Source organism: Oryctolagus cuniculus, chromosome 3 (assembly GCF_051225735.1).
Source record: "Oryctolagus cuniculus isolate XC-2025 breed Fujian yellow rabbit chromosome 3, ASM5122573v1, whole genome shotgun sequence".
Taxonomy (NCBI): domain Eukaryota; kingdom Metazoa; phylum Chordata; class Mammalia; order Lagomorpha; family Leporidae; genus Oryctolagus; species Oryctolagus cuniculus.
In genome coordinates this window covers 133,135,122-133,151,888 of record NC_142869.1, presented here as the reverse complement: position 1 = coordinate 133,151,888, position 16,767 = coordinate 133,135,122, and the positions used below count along the sequence as shown (strand labels likewise).

The 16,767-nt window shown below is 39.4% G+C and overlaps 1 long non-coding RNA gene across 2 annotated transcripts in view; it reads right to left on the bottom strand.

Moving 5' to 3' along the window:
* Positions 1 to 16,767, bottom strand: part of LOC149127517 (uncharacterized) — a 73,927-nt gene that overhangs the window by 41,003 nt on the left and 16,157 nt on the right. Inside the window, exons 2-3 of one of the 2 annotated variants that reach the window (XR_016231272.1) lie at positions 5,206 to 5,280; positions 3,793 to 4,025 (exon numbers count right to left, since the gene is read on the bottom strand). This is a non-coding gene — a long non-coding RNA (uncharacterized LOC149127517). Of the gene's footprint in view, positions 1 to 3,792; positions 4,026 to 5,205; positions 5,281 to 16,767 lie in introns of those variants that run through there. The other variant, XR_016231271.1, reaches the window with a different exon arrangement.

The window sequence follows — 16,767 nt, the reverse complement described above, 5'->3', positions numbered from 1 at the left end:
GGTTTACATGCTGTGTCAATTTCCTGGATTGATTTATTTGAGTTGTTTTACTTCAACTGCTTAAAAACAAAACTAAGACAGCACAAAAATACAGCTGTTCATACACTAGCTTGTTCATCTGCTATGACCTAATCTGAGCTTTAAAAAAATATTTAGAAAGATCAAATTCTTCCAGCTCAGCATTCATGCATGCCATTTGTAGTGTTGGGATCATCCCTGGGAACTTCAAGGGAAAAAAGTGCTCTCCTCCCTCAGGTGCTATTTGCAGAAGTCACTCATCTATTGATTCCTGATGTTTCTGGCTTTAGCAAGATAAGACTCCTAATCCATCCACTGAATGTTACTCTGCCAGAGATGAAATAGCTTTAATGCCAACAAAGATTACTGTGATGTTAGACTGGAGAAGATTGTGTTGTTGGAATTACAGCAGTCCAGGAATCCTTGCCATCTCGTGTTAATGCCATATTGAAGCCAAACATTGACTCGTCCTCTTACTCAGCTTAGAAATCTGGGGTACAGAACTATACATGTGCAATGAACTCTGGTAAAATGACTCATTTCCCATTGTAAATCCTAGTGGTTCTCTGTCACCTGGCTTCTTCCTCATAAGAATATTTAGCTATTCCTGCAATGCTATCAGTTTTAAAATACACCATCGGCTGTTTTTTTAATCATATCCCTTCAGAGGAAGAAATACTACATTAAATATATAAATCAGTGTAAGAAGGATTCTAGTTTCAGAAAACATTACTGCATCCTAGAACTTAGGTGTATTATGTTTTATACTTATGTCTATCTACATACATGTGTATGGATAATGTCACAATTATGCATTAACTTATATTTATGTGCATATAAATAAAAACAAGAAGCAGTAAAAGAAACAGGTCACGGGAGTTTTGTTTTTTTTTTTTTACATATGTCTATGTGAACCTACATTTTCCACTTTGTTTTTATTCGCTTGATGGCAAATGGAGTCTAGACATCTGAGGAATTGAACTGCAAGCCAAACTGAGCTTTGACTAGAAAGTCAATAAGAAGCCATCTGCTCTGGGACACAGAGCACTTACAATGCTGAGTTTCAGTTGAATCCTGGCTACTCTGCTTCAAATCCAGCTTCCTGTTAATGCACCTAGGAAGGCAGCAGACGTGGCCCAAATTCTTGGGCTCCCTGCCACCCTGTAGGAGACCAGGATGGAGTTCTGAGCTCCTGGCTTCAGCACGGCCCATCCTGGCCATTTCAGCGATTTGGGGAGTAAACCAACATTTGGAAAATCTCTCTCTCTCTCTCCTTCTCCTCTTCTGTTTACCATTCTGACTTTCAAAGAAAGAAATGTCTTTCAAAATAAAAAAGAAAGCCATCTATTCACGCATTTATTCCTTTGTCAAATAATAAGAGAACACTGTGTGTTTTTATGTAAAGCCTGACAATACTGGGAACAGAACTGTAGGAGTCTGAGGCTGGTATTTCTCACAGCGAGATGCCAGAACAAACAATGCCCAGGCAGACCCAGAATATTTCAGATAAGCCAACAAACAGGAAGGTGATCCCCTCCAGTCCCAGCAGGTAGCACCTGATACAAGAAGCAAGCCAAAAAAACGTGAGCAGGGCAGGAAGTGAGAGGCATCCACCCTGTAGTAGAGAAGTACAGCAGGACCTGGGACCCAGGCACAGGGGGACGACTGGGATGGCCTGCCTCTTGTCACTCTGTATGTCCTCTGCCTTACATCACAGTGTGCGTACCCTCTCTACCAGAATCCCTTAAGTGTACTCTTGGGGCTTCTCAAAGCTCTATGTGTCAACTACAGTTTATGCATTTTACAAAGAGAAGCAAGACACCTGTTGCTGCGTATTAAACAGATGCACAATCAAGACAATCCATGAAAAGGAAAAATAAATTCTAAGGCAGCTGGCCTATGTAATCTAAGGGTTACAAACTCTGGGACAGATCAGCCTATCTTCATGGCGTGAAACCTGAGCTCATGAAATATTGTGGAAGAAGAGCATTAGCGCCCAAAAGAGATTAAATAGCACGAGAGGAAGAGAAGCAGATGGAGCATGACCTGGGAATGGTGCATGAAACATGTGCGCACGAGACTGGGACATAAAATGGGATTGTAGAGGCTTTTGATAAGTGGTTTTCCACATGCTTGGGTGGTCAAGAACACAGGCCAAGTTTTAGTAGCTTGTAAATCACAACTGTCCATCCAACCAACTTCTTGATAGCAATAAAATGTCACAAAGAATCAATGTAATGAACCAAGTGAAAATATGAAAATACCTACTGGAGGGCTTCCTTTCATTTAAAAAATATGGACTGGGATCAGAACTCTTATTTGATCTTATTGAATCTTTGCTCACATTTTGTTTTGAAAAATTGATCAACTTGCCAATGCAACTTAGCCAACCACTAAACTGGGTTCATAGGTTCATTTGAAGAACAAAAGATGATGTTGATAAATATACTCTGAATTCCCTAAAACATTGCTTGGGATATAATAGGGAATACTTGCTGAGAAGCAATTGTTTATACCATGTCAGCAGATAATTTTCTGTGGGTATTGCGCATTTCTGCATGTCTTCCATGGATTACCTTGCAAAAATGTTTACACAGTGAACAGCTTAGAAGATAGAAATGGTGTCTCTCCCTGCAGAGCAGAGGGGAGATTTGCTTACATCAAGTATCATAGAGATCCCACTGTGAAATATTTGGGTTCCTTAAACTGAGGGTACCTCTCCTGCCACACAACCCCTTGTGTGTGCAGGCATGTGAGGTCCTGATTGCATCACCCTGTGGCTACTGGGCCTCAGGAAATACATGGGAACACGTGGATGTTGCTATTCCTGTGCATACTCAGCGAGATCCACCTCAGAACCTTAGCCTTTGTCTCTGACCCAGTAGTCTCGTGTCTTCTGCCAACTTCTGTGAAATTCTGGCAGGCCAACTTGTTAGATTACCAGGAACTTGAAATCTCAGAGCATTTCTGAAAATGAACCCTTCAGAGTTCTTAACACAGAGCACTCAAAACCCAATCTGTCTTCACAATATTTCCCCATGGATTTGCCTTGTGGGTAGTAATTACTACCACATAGCCAATCTTTTGATTAAAGAAAGTTCCTATAAATTTGTAAATATATTAACTCTAAGACCTACTACAGTGAGTCATTAACGCCTAATTGCTAATTGGACCATTGTTTGGTTTGTGAAACACTTAGCAAATTTCAAAAGTAACAGAAAATAGGAAGGTCCTTTGGAATAGTAACCTGGGGCTGATGGGCACTTTTCTGGAAAGACTTCTTTGAAATATTCCCCCTTGGTGGTGGGGACAGAGGAGAAGAGAAATGGAGTAGAGGTGTGTTGCTACGTTTCCTCATTTCTCATTGCATCCCTTTGATGCAAAATACACAATCTTAATGGGAGCCATTTGGTGCGGAGGTTAAGATGCTACTTGGGATGTCCATATCACATATCAGAGCACTGGGTTCCAGTCCTTGTTCCACTCCCCGCTCAGTTTCTTGTTAATGCACACCCTGGGGGTGTGCAGTGATGGCTCAAGGGCATGAGTTCCTACTACCTACTTGGGAGACCCACATGGATTTCCAGGCTCTTGGCTTTGGCCTGGTCCAGCCCCTGTTTTGGCAAGCAAGTGGGAATAGAATCAGCAAACGGGAAATCTCTGTTTCAGAAATAAATAAAATTTTTAAAAAACAAAATATCTGAAAGCAAACATGTAGAAAAATCAATTTAAAATTTTAAATATAAATCATATAAAAATAAAAATGTATTTTCAGTTTCATCTTTCATCAGTAATTATTTGGTATTTGTTCAATGTGCATAGTAACTTGTATTACCCCATACTCCTCCACAACACTGGATCCACTCCTGAGCCGGAAACATGTACTGGTTTTGCATCCTTCCCTCTACCTTCTGTCCCACACCCCCAGCTTCTTTCCATCTGAAGTCTATCACGGAAATTTGCATAGACACTAGATGTACTCTTGAAACTCTATACCACACACAGCTCTGTCAAAAGAATAAACACAAAACAAAGAATTTATTCTATTCTGTCAAACAACTCCAGGATATCAGTACCTCATGAGTACTATGAAAAATGAGCCAAATAACTCCAGACTATGTGCAACATTTAAAAATCATAAGTGTGGTTTTCACGATGTTGAGTTAATTCATTCAACAAACACTTTATTAATGGATGTTTAGCACATTTAAACAACCTTGCATAAATCACTTTCTAAACCAGTCCCTGGGAAGAAAAACATGATTGTTTCATTTCAATTGTTGCTCTATTTAGATAGCAATTATTTTGCCTCTCATTTTGGCTTAATCGTGTGATAGGTTGTGAATAATAATAATAATAATAAACTATGCAAATTCTCTCTCCACAGAGGAATTGAAGAGTCAACACACAGAAACCCAAACTGACAGAGCAGTGAGATTTGACAGTGGCATGCAAAGATTTTAGCATGCAGTATAACTCTATAACTAATAGCTATTATTATTTTACCAAAAGAGTTAATAACAAAACACTCTTTGAGAGTTATCATACAGTTTGAAAAATTCATTTTTAAAATTGGATACTCAAAAGCTTTCATTAACCTATCAAATATTTAAATTAGACTATACTTTATAGTTGAATGCATCTGGCTCACAAAAATGAGGATTTCATGAATTAAGCATTGTGAGGATTTGGGAGGAATATTGATAACTACACTCCATGTATACAGAATTAAGTGTATATAACTCTTAAAATCTGTCTGGATTGAAATATGGCTCCCCCAAAGTTACAGAAGATTTGAGATGAGAGGATCAAAGTTCTGACTTTTTGTATCTCATACAGGCCCCTCAGCTGCTTTGGCTGTTTTGCTCCTAACTGTGTACAATTTCATTTCTACCAATCCTAGTCTCCCATGAGTCACCCACTCCCAACTCTTATTAAGTGTTGTACGTCCATCTCCAGCCTCACTCTGCAATTAAAATCACCCAGTTAAGCAAAGACACAGAAAGAAGGCTTGCTTGCTTTTAATTGCATTAACAATTCAAACCAAATATCCTAATCAAAAAGAGAAATGTTATATTTAGCATAAGTTTTTTAGATGTTTAGATATTACAGTTAAAGGTAAACATCTGCACACTCCATTAGCACTTCTTCATTTTCTATAATGAGATGTAGAACATAATTACTCACCTGAGAATGAAGTGATTTGCAATTGACAGATTCACAAAGTTGGACTGAGGCAAGGTGGTGCCCACTCAGACATCACTAAATCCAAAAGGCAAATCAAAGAGAGAGAAAGAAAGAAAGCACCAACAATCCCTTTTCAGATGAAAAGAAAAGTGAGAATCATAAATTACAAAGCTACCCATTCTTTTCTCTTTGCACTTCACACATCTAACTAATGCTCCACCTGTCCCTTCAATCCCAGGCTAGACTTTCTATCCGTTTCTGCAGCCTTCTCACTTCTTTTTGCTCTACACACTCGTCCCATCGACTGTATTTCCTCTTCTTTGTGTGTCTAAACCTTTCATTCCCATCAGCTATTTCCTTTCACTCTACAAGTACATGAAAAACACTTCCACATACGCTTATTTCCCACATTCAAGTAAGATCATACTCAAAGCACAGCATGGCCTGTGTTTCCCATTTTCAAGTCCATATGTAATAAGCTACAAAACAATGTCTAGACTTACTCAACATCATCTCATTCTAGAATTTGTTACAATTTTACTTATCCAAGCTCAGATACTAAAATTTCTTTGAAGTGATTTTCCATATGTCAAACTCAATGGTCTGTTTTTGGTCTAGAAACTTAATAGGTTTCATTAAAGCATTTGATCATTTTAATTCTTTTTTTCCTCAAGAATGTGTCCACTGTGACTTCTGCCGGATCACTTTCCCTTCAGACTGCTTCTTCTGAGCCCCACTCTCCATGCCTTAAATGTTGGCCTTTCTCAGGAAACCGCTCTTCACCCAGTTCTCACTTTATTCAAATCATTCATTATGAGCCTTTCATGTTACCATGCATTTTATATCCATAAAAACATAAATATGAAATCTTTGAGTTTCAAATTGGCACCCCCATCTTCTCTGATACCATCAAACTCTCACACTCGATACAGCACAAAACTTTGAAATCAGAAAGACCTGAATCCATATTCCAGCTGTGGCCTTCAAGCAGTTTAGAGGCCTGCATCTTAGAGAGAGAGCCACGCAAACACTCATGGAACTGCATTACATACTAATATGTGGGTTCTTACAAAAAGAAATAGGAGCCCAGAAAAAGTATCATTTAGTCTGCCTGAGGGAGAAAATATCAAAAAAAAACAAAAAAAAAAAAAAAAAAACACACTACAAGAAGGTAAAACTTGCAAGAAGGGATTTAGGATGTCCACATCCACTGCTGGAGTCAGTGAGTTTCAGTCCTGGTTCTGCTTCTGAGCCCAGCTTCCTGCTAATGCATACCCTGGGAGGCAGGACTTGAGTCCCCGGCCATGCATGTGGGAGACCCAGACTGAATCTCTGGCTCCTGACTTTGGTCTGGCCCAGCCCTGGCTATGGTAGGCATTTGAAGTAAACCAGCAGAAGAGATATCTCTCTTTCCCCCCCACCCCTGTCTCTCTTTGTGTGTCACTCTGCCTTTCAAATGAATTAAAAATAAATAGGCAAAACATGCAAAACAAAGGTAGAACTCACATTGAAATTTGAAGACAGTTAAAGATTTGGATAAGTGGAAGGAAGAAAAAAGAGAAAAAGCAGGAGTCAACTCAGAGAGAAGAATGCAAGGATGAGAGGAAGCAGGTAGGACCCACAGAGATCACGGAGTGAGAAGCCAACACGCCAAGGGTGATGGCACCACTGTGGTTTACACAGTGGCACCACAGACTTCTGAGCAGATAACAGCCCAATTTCTGTGCCCTCCTGCCGAAAATCTCCCTGTTTTCTACAGTTTAGATTGGAAGGAATGAAGAGCAGAATGAGCGAGTGCACTTAGGAGGTTAAATTGTGTCTGCGAGATAATATTAGTTATTCAATAATATATAAGGATAACCACTGGAGATAAACTCGGAATATAAATGCGAAGACTTGCAGAAGTAAGGATGTCTTCCGTTGGCTTAGATTGTATGTCAATACTGAAGAGCTTGAGATTTCAACACTTTGATAAGACATAATTCAATGCCTGTGTCTTGCTAGTGTTGAGTGGAGTGTTGGAGAGAGGGAAGAGAGAGAGAGAGAGAGAGAGAGAGCAGGAATAGTGGGAGGAAGGAAAGTGATTTAAAAAAAACACAGAGAACAAGTGGGTGCAAAACGAGGAAAAAGATGGAACGCATTAAAATGGGGAGTGGGTATTCTTTTTAAACGGCTGACAAATAAACCATTTATTTCCTTCAAGGGGAAAAATACAGCCTTTATACCATTTATGATTTCTATACAGCTGTTTTCACGAGCCTATATGTTACTGATATTGATACCATCAATATGTTTTCATGTTCCTAGTCACGACAATCAATTCATGGGGCTGGCAATAATGGTGACTTGTCCGTTGGGCTGTTTTGATCTTCTTTGGTTATGATATCACAGCTTAGTCACCCTGCAGTTACAAGGGGCTTCTAGAGAAAAAAAATGTTTATTGTGGAAAAAATTTCTATCTCCTAAAAAATATTCAAGTTACAAGTGAGAGTGGAAGCTATATGAAAAGAAGTGCATATTAAGAATTAATGTGTTAGATGTACCACATGTGAAGGCCTTGAGTTAATAGCATCACTTAACCTGAATACTTTATTCCACTACTTTAACCTTGATACCAACAGACTTAATATATTCAGCTTTTGTTTTCAATTATCTGTTATGTCCTGCAATGGGTTTATTGTAGACACTGTGGAAACTATTATGACCCCTCAAAGACAGAAGGCAATTTTCTTCTCACCAGGATATTTGGAACAAATTGCTCTCAGTTTTAACATGAATAAGTCTATGAATTTTAGTCCCTCAGAACTGAAGTAATGGAATTCATTTGTCTTTTCAATTACAATTATCATAACATGTCAATAAACCAGGATAAAATCCGACAGAGGTGAAGGCTTTCTGTCGTTGGAGGATTTTACTTTTGCCTCTTTTCTTTTTTTCTCTTTTGGTCCCAAGCCTAGGGAGCACTTTGAAGTGTAATTATTTTGTAGGTACTTGAAATAGTTCTACCATTTGGAAAGAGTGTTGCAGCATCTCATCTCTGTTAGCATCACAAAGCATTGCTGCAGCTTACAATAATTAAAGACTGTTACAGTTAAGAATTTTATGATTAGCCCTATTATGGCTCATTGAGCTTACATTTTGAAATTTTGTACTGAGTCCAAGATTAAAATGTTTCTTCGTCATAGGATGTATTTTCAAGACTGATGTGGGTATTTTTCAGACCTCTTGCATGTTTTCTCCATTCTTGGGATATCGTAATACCCTGTCATGGCAAGGTAAATAAATAGTCATGCTAAGGGTTCAAGACCAAGTCAAGCAAATTAGCTGTTCTATAGAGTGGACTCTCCCCCACCCCTTACCTCAAGGTTTACACAAGCAAGGAACAGTTTTGTAAGCAGTCCTGCACTCAGCCCTGCTGCCACAACAATGACACAGCTACAGCGAATCCTGTATTAGAAGCTGGGTTCTAAAAGATGCTGCTCCCAGAAGTCTCCTGGCTGAAGGACAGGTGACTGAGCTAAACTGCGATATTACTGTCAGAGAATACAAAGGGAGTTGTTCAAAGAGGGTGGGCAGCATAACAGAGACTTTAAATTAAATTTCTGTATTTTTTTCTATATCCCCAGAATGAGTTAGGGGGATTGTAGAGCTACACATGACTAAATTGGAGCTCAGAAAAGTAGAGTAGATTAATCACGGCCACAATATCAGTGAGAGGCAAAATCGATGTGGAACAGGCCAGTTAAAACCACTCAGTCTCAAATCCCAGTCTTTCTGTGCTTGAGGGCTCCTGGCCTCCAGGCTTATCCCTCTTCCCCTACCCTGCAACCCTCCCGCCCCTGCCCCTGCCTCACAATCTTTTTTACACTGCAGAGAGAGCCTTCCAAACTCAACTGTAAACATCTCACTCCCCTATTCCAACCTGAAATCACCAAATTAAAAATGTACACAAACTTTTTGTATTTATTTTCTCTCTTTGCAGACCTAATCAAAATTTTGTAGTAAGGATCCGGTCTTGTAGCACAGTGGCTTAGGCCTCTGCCTGTGACACCAGCATCCCACATCTGAGCAGTGGTTCAAGTCCTGGCTGCTTCATTTCCAATCCAGCATCCTGCTAATGCACCTAGGAAAGCAGCAGATGGCACAGGTGCTTGGGCCCCTGCACCCACACGGGAGACCCAGATAGATTTACTGGTTCCTAACATTAGCCTGAATCAGTCCCAGCCACTGTGACCATTTGGGGAGTGAACTAGCAAATGGAAGGCCTCTCTCTCTGCCTTTCTCTCTTTCTCTCTTTCTCTCTTTCTTTCTCTCTCTCTCTTTCAAATAAATAAGTAAACCTTTGGGGAAACAACAACTAAGAGAGAGATCTTAGGGAGATGAAAAATATCCACAAGTTTCTAAAATCTACCCTGTAAGACCCTAGCCCACAGGACTGGAGCATTCCAAAGTCCTGAGAATGAAAAAAGATAGAATTCCCTTTAAATAAATGTTCTCACAGCCAAGACTTGTACAGTGAATAATGTTTACATATCCTAATATTATAAATACATTATAATACATTTCCCTATTGTTAAGGAAAAATAAAAATGAAGGCTACACTTCAGATACACATACCCCAAGACCAACAGCCCATAACCACGCAACCAAAATTTAAGTCATCTTGATTTCCTCAAGATACTAGTTTTAATTGTAAATGAAGTCCTTGGAATCATGGTTAAAAAAATTAAATGGATCAGCTGAAGAAAAATCAGCTTAAACATCTCTGGGTGCAGCCACTCACTAAAAAGGTCACAAAACTTCCTCCTTTATGCTTTATATACTGTGCAGTAATTGCAGTAAGGTAACCTTCTTGCCAGTTGATTTGAAGTCTCCTGGATTCTGATCTGTACTTCTTTATAATATTTTAACATCTTTCTAACATGATTTGATTTGGTTCCTGACACTATTGTAACAATAAGTTAATTGATTTCCAAATTTATGAGTCAAGAAATCATGGCATAAGCATATTATTTAGAGATGGGGAAGAAACTATCAAAGAACAGCTAAAAGTGAGTGGGGCTGAAGTGTGCCAAGAGACAGTTAGTTGTCACTATAACCCTTCAATGTTATTGGCATTTTTTAAAACCCAGACATTATTGTACCTAAGAAAAATTGAAAAGCTAAAAAAAAATAAAAGTTCATGTTTTTCAGCACCACAGCAAGAAGTCTGATTAAAAAATAGGCCTCCCATGGGAGCAGATTGGTTTAGGTTTCCTACTATACACTTATTTGTTAAATGCAAGTGTTATGAGTTGTCTATATTTCTTTAAATACCAACACTATAAAACAATATCTTTAAAAATGTATACACTGCAAGAAGAAATATATTTGGTATACCCTGTTTTTGTAAGTAGAAATGAATTTATAAAGTTCAGTTAAAATTGACTATACATCCGAATCAATATACTTAAATTCCTTCACAATTGAAGGTGGAATTATCATCACCATAAATATATATATGTATATATATATATATATTGTTGGCAACATGGATACCATGATTTCCAAGTCCACATAGCACAGTAAACAAAAGAAACACAACCAATAGGACACTTCATTCACACACACACACACTCACATGATTTTATAAACTTCCACTTTGCTCTATGTTTTTGGAGCAACTGCATAATCATGCATTTCTAGTTGAACATTTTCTTTTATTCTGTAAAATTATATTTAAATGTTTTGATGTAGATGCCACTCTCAAAATCATCAGTAGACCCATACAGATCTAATTTATGATAGGTTTTCCATTTCTGTGCATGGCCTTGGTTGGCTCTGTTTCATTATTTTCACTGTGAAAATATGGTTTGAAAGTTAACTGAAGATATTGAGGCACAGCCCTAATGATGCTGAGAGCCAACAGAGAGTGAGCACCAGCGGCTCAGTACTCATCAGACCTGAAAAGTGAAGCTTCAGTTCTCCCCAGATTTCATACTGTGTTCAACAACAACAACAACAACAAAAAACACACAAATTTTAAAAAACAACTAAATAAGAGTAAAGAAAGCAAAACACTTGCTATGAATGAATGGATGCATCCACATCCCCAGCCACTTGCCGCATCCTTTCTTCCTTGCACCAGGGTCTTAAAACTCCAAGAGGGTACTCAGGAGAAGAGTATCAACCACAGGAGTAAAAGGACAGGAGAAGGGCAGGGAATGGTTATAAAGGTGGACCAAGTGCGAGTAGACCATCAAGCTCTGCTTTCAGAAGGAAAATATGAGTGGGAAAGAGGCAAGCAGACAACTGGCACTCTGGGGCCTTTCAGAATGGGCATGACTATATGGTTGGCACCATGTTTGTGGAGAAGGAGTAGAAGGAAGAGAAAGAGCTGGTTACATGAGGGATGCTCAACTTCTTTTATTTGTTCAGTTTTGTACTTGAAGTCTGCGAGGTTAGGTTTCAGCTTCTTAAAATTCCCACAGCACTAGCAGGTGCCTGACTGTGTAGCCATCTCCACTCCTAGGCTTTGGAGTCAGCAGAACGGAGACTGCTCCTTCACTTACTGCCTGTGTGAGTATCTGTGGTGATACTGTCTGTGATAATCTTGGGCAAATCCTTTTGTCTGTACCTCATTTCCCAGCTTTAAAATGTGGAGATACTAGTAGCATGTACTTCATAACAAGCGGTCCTCAAGAAATTAATAGAAAATGCATATTATAAAAAGGCTCTGCGTGGATGTCCAAAAAATTTGTGCTAAAAAAAACTTACCTTTAGTTTTATTTTTCTATGACCTTTTGAATTTCCCTCATACAGTTTCCCTACTACTTTGTTAATCCAGAAACACTAATTGAATTCTTGTATCAAAAATATTAATAGAAAACCTAATTTCTGATGGGGCTGAACCTCACTTGGGTTATAAAACTCGGTTGTTTTGAAGGCTGTGTTAACATTTGCTGATCTGTAAAGTGTTTACTATATCCAGCAAAGAATAGTGCAATGGTTGCCATGTCTACTTTCTATCTTTTAAGATCTATGGTTTAAAATTCATGCTGAAAGTCAGTATTAGCCTATTCAAATTTATATGTATCTCCCTACCCCCCACCTCCCAGTTAAAAAAAAAAAAAAAGAGAGGGAAACAGGGAGAGTGAAAGAATGACTGAGAGACAGACAGAGAAAGCTGGAACCTAGTAACAGCAGTGAGCGCTGTCAAGAACTGTTGTTGACCACCAGGAGAGGTTGCGCAGCTGGCCCTGCTCATCTGCGGTGAATTAGATCCACCTGGTAGAAATCTGGGCCGCTTGATGAGATTAGACTACTATATCCTACTATCATCCCTAGAATTCAGAGTCATCAAATTTCTAATTGATGAGTTATGAATCCAAACGAGCTGACATTCAGAATCCAAACAGTACCATAAAAAGTTCTTTCTTCTGGCTTCAAGACAAAAGACTTAGCATTGCCCAGATTATAATTTTATTTCAAATGTGACTTTTAGATATAAACAACAGTAGTCATTCTTAGAGTGATCAATGTACTAATCCAGACTATATTCCATGAGATTCCATATAATTGTTACAAGAAAACAACAGAGAAGGATGACGCTCTAAGATAATGCGGAGACTGACTCAGTCATGAAACATGCTGGATAAAGAAGCTATCTTTGCTTCCCAGACATATATAGATATACACTCCACCAATTGGATGATACGAATGTGAAGGTTCCTTCTAGAGCTGAAAGGTCTATGGCTCTGCTCTGTACATAATGAAATATTTAACTGAGAGCCCCCCTGGTTTTCTGGAGTCACTTAGCCCAAAGCAGAATTACCGTAGGCCTCGCCAAATGAGTCTCCTCAACTATCCTGTGTCAATGAGGTCAGAAACGTCCAGAATTATATTGCATAAGAGGATTCTTGTCAAGACTAATGGCCTCAGAGTCTTATAAGCAGGCTTTCAATATGAGTATTGCAATATGAGTAAAAACACAATTGAAATCCTTCAGAATTTGGAAGATTTAGTCCTCAAATATAAACACAATTAAAGATTTCTTTATTTGAAAGAGAAAGAGAGAGAGAGCCATCTTTCATCCTCTAGTTCACTCTCCAAATGGTCACAATAGCTTGGCCAAAGCTAGTAGCCTAGAATTCCACCTGTGTCTCCCATGTGGGTAAAGGGGCCCAAGAACCTGGACCATCATCTCCTGCTTTCCTAGGCACATTAGCAGGGAGATAGATCAGAAGTGGAGCAGCTGGGACTAGAATCAGCACTCATTTTGGATGCTGGCATCATGGGCTTAAACCCACTGCCCCACTACATTGGCCCTGTAAAAAGAAAATATTAAACTCTTTTTTTAAAAAAAAGATTTATTTACTGAAATGGCAGAGAGAGAGAGAGAGGCAAAGACAGACAGGAATCTTCCATCTATTGTTTTACTCCCCAAATGGCCACAATGGCTGGAGCTAGGCTGATCCAAATCTAAGAGCCAGGAACATCTTCTGGGTCTCCCATGTGAGTGGAGGGAAGTAATCACCTGGACCATCTTCCACTGCTTTCCCAGGAACATTAGCAGGAAGCTGGATTGGAAGTGGAGCAGCCAAGACTCAAATCACTGCCCATATTGGATGCTGATACCATACTTGCTACACCATAGTGCTGGCCACAAATATTAAGCTTTTATACAGTACAGTCGTGGAAAGTAAATTATGAGAAAAAGAAGAAAATATTATGTATCTTAAGACCTAAAAATTAGTGCAAATATTCTCTTTAAAGATATAAAAGCATATCAAGAATTATAGTTAGATCTTCAACAGAATCATGTGTACAATGGGTTCACTCAGCACAAATGGTCAAAAAAAGAGTAATTTTGTCCATTCTCTCTGTATTTAGTATTAAAACTTAAATGAAAAAGTACACCTAAGCAAAGAAGCCAAAGGGGCACACATTAGCAATGTGGTCAAATTCAAGGGAAACAAAGTTGGTATTTATGTGTGAGGATGAATATGACTAAGATGCTCAGACCACAGGACAGTTTTAGAGCCAGAATCATGATCTAGCATTCGATACCTGACAGTGAGTTTAGTTTCATGTTATTTATAGAAACCCTGAGCAATTAAAATGCACCCCTAATTGCACATAGCTTAGCAAACTTTCTGGAGGTCAAAAGCCCTGCACCAAAGGCTCAAATCAGTGATAGAAAATCAACATCTCTTGAGGTAAATATGAGCTCCAGGCAGTATAGCTCGTGGTCCCTCTCTCAGGAGCCCTTAATTAAAGATAATTCCAAAATTCAATTTTCTTTTGAATATTTACAAATATTCACCATTTTTGTTTTTTAAATCAACTTCTCTTTTCATGTATCAATTATAGACAAAAATCATTTTCAAAATTTGAGGATTTAAGTTTGCAGACTTGTTTAAAATTCTGGTAATCTTCTTAAAATTTAGTGGTATCTACATTTATAATTAACTTTCCTGTCTCTCTCACAAGCCAGCTCTCATCCATCAGCACCGAGGTTGTCCTCTGTGGTCTTCATCAGCTGCAGTGTCACAACAGTGGGATCTGGGCTTTCCCCCGACTCCATCACACATGGCTCACCCCATTGATGACACCCTATGTCCCTTTGTGTGGTGTACCCGACTTTGGCCAATTTGAGGCTCTGACCCACCCAGTGCTCTTCCCCTGCTCTGCCCTGCCCAGCAGAATCACTGTATCACCACAATCCCTTGTCAGCTGGCTCCCAGGTTAGGCTCAGCTGGTGTGAAGGAGAGCATGGGAGGATGGGTTAGGGTATTTCTCCCTCCCTGGCTCTGCCTTGGGGGAGGGTGGCAGTCTCACAGCTGCAGCTGTATCCTCACTGTGGGAACTCGATGAGTCAGACAGCTTCCTCCTTCCTCTATGATTCCGCACCCTCCAGGCAGCCCTCACAACAGGTGCAGCTCTGTAACTGCTGGAGTCTGTGGCCCTGTCATATCACCTCCTTCTTTGTCTCTGCACTCTAGGGTAGTGCTTCCTATTGTTGCCTAACTGGATGTTGCCTTACAGCTTCATGTTTGGCTTTCCAGCTCTTTCAACACACTTGCAAACAGCTCTCTTTATTAATTCCCCTCTGTTTGAAACACCTAGAGTGGTTCTGTTTTCCTGACTCTGCAGTTTGGTATGAGTTGTGGTCTAGGTTGTGGCTGCGCACAGCTAGCGAGGTCAATGACTTTACAATGTTCTTGGTCTCAGATTCTGTCTTCAGTATGAGCTTCCTCTAATTTATTATCATAGTGCTAGCTATATCATCTTTTGAAAATACAAATGTAATCAGTTTTTTTTTTTTCATTTTTTCAGAAGTCTTAATGGTTACTGATAGCCCCACACATTTTTTGTTTTTAAAGAATTGATTGGGGCCGCATTGTGGTGTAACATGTAAAGCTGTGGCCTGGGACACTGGCAGCCCACATGAGCGCCACTTTGTACCCTGGCTGCCTCACTTTTGATCTAGCCACTGCCACCCAAGTGGAAGACCCAGCTGAAACTCCTGGCTCCTAGCTTTGGAATGACCCAGCACTGACTGTGGTGGCTATCTGGTGAGTAAACCCTCTCTCTCTCTCTTTCTCTCTAACTCTAAATTTCAAATAAATAAATATTTTTCCATCAGCTGGTACATGCCCCAGATGGTTGCAATGGCCAGGTCTGGACCAGGCCAAAGCCAGGTGTCGAGAGTTTCATTTGGGTCTCCCACATGGATGACAGGGGCCCAAAGGCTCATGCCATCTTTTGCTGCATTCCCAGGTACATTAGCAGCTGGTACTCGAACCAGCACCCCTGCCAGCCTCTAGCCCACCACATTTTAAGACCTTTCTTTTTTCCTTTGTTTCTCAACCTGTTTTACAATGAATTAGAAGCAGACAAAATGTATCTAACAAAAGAGAACAATAAGAATATCTTGAATGTAAATTATTCATCACAATAGAGAAGGAAATAAATTAATTACATCAGAAGAAAAGTAGGAAAGGAGACACACAGTTGCAAAGTTTGACTCCAAATACTTTGGCATTCATAAAAAAGAGAGAATCAATTCCTTGACTGTTTCCAAGGGCTAGCACCATGTGGTTGGCACTTCTACCTGATGGCTGTTGCTCATTTTATCAGGAGTAAGGGGAATCTAGCAAATAGGAGTTAAAATTTCTTGCAAAGAAGGAGTTCTAGCCTATTGAAAATCACAATCCATGAGTATAGATGAGTTGCCTGTTGTTTAAAGAAGCTTTCATAATTGCCAGCTGTCTCTAATATTTTTGTAAATGTAAACAGAAACATTCGACTTTGTGCATAGTCATTCTCTAATGCTATTACAAAAATCTGCATTTGTTTAAAGACCAACGAACTAGCAGATAAGGCTGACTAACATTATTAAGGGAAAACTGGAACAGCAAACTAAGCATCTTGCTTGAATATATGGTCTTTTGATTTCTTCACTGAAGTGACCAAAGGAATGTCTTCAGGGAGGATCAAGATATTCTCCCTTGGCCCAGAAGGTTTTTTTTTAAGGTTTATTTATTTACTTGAGAGACATAGTTACAGACAGAGAGAGGA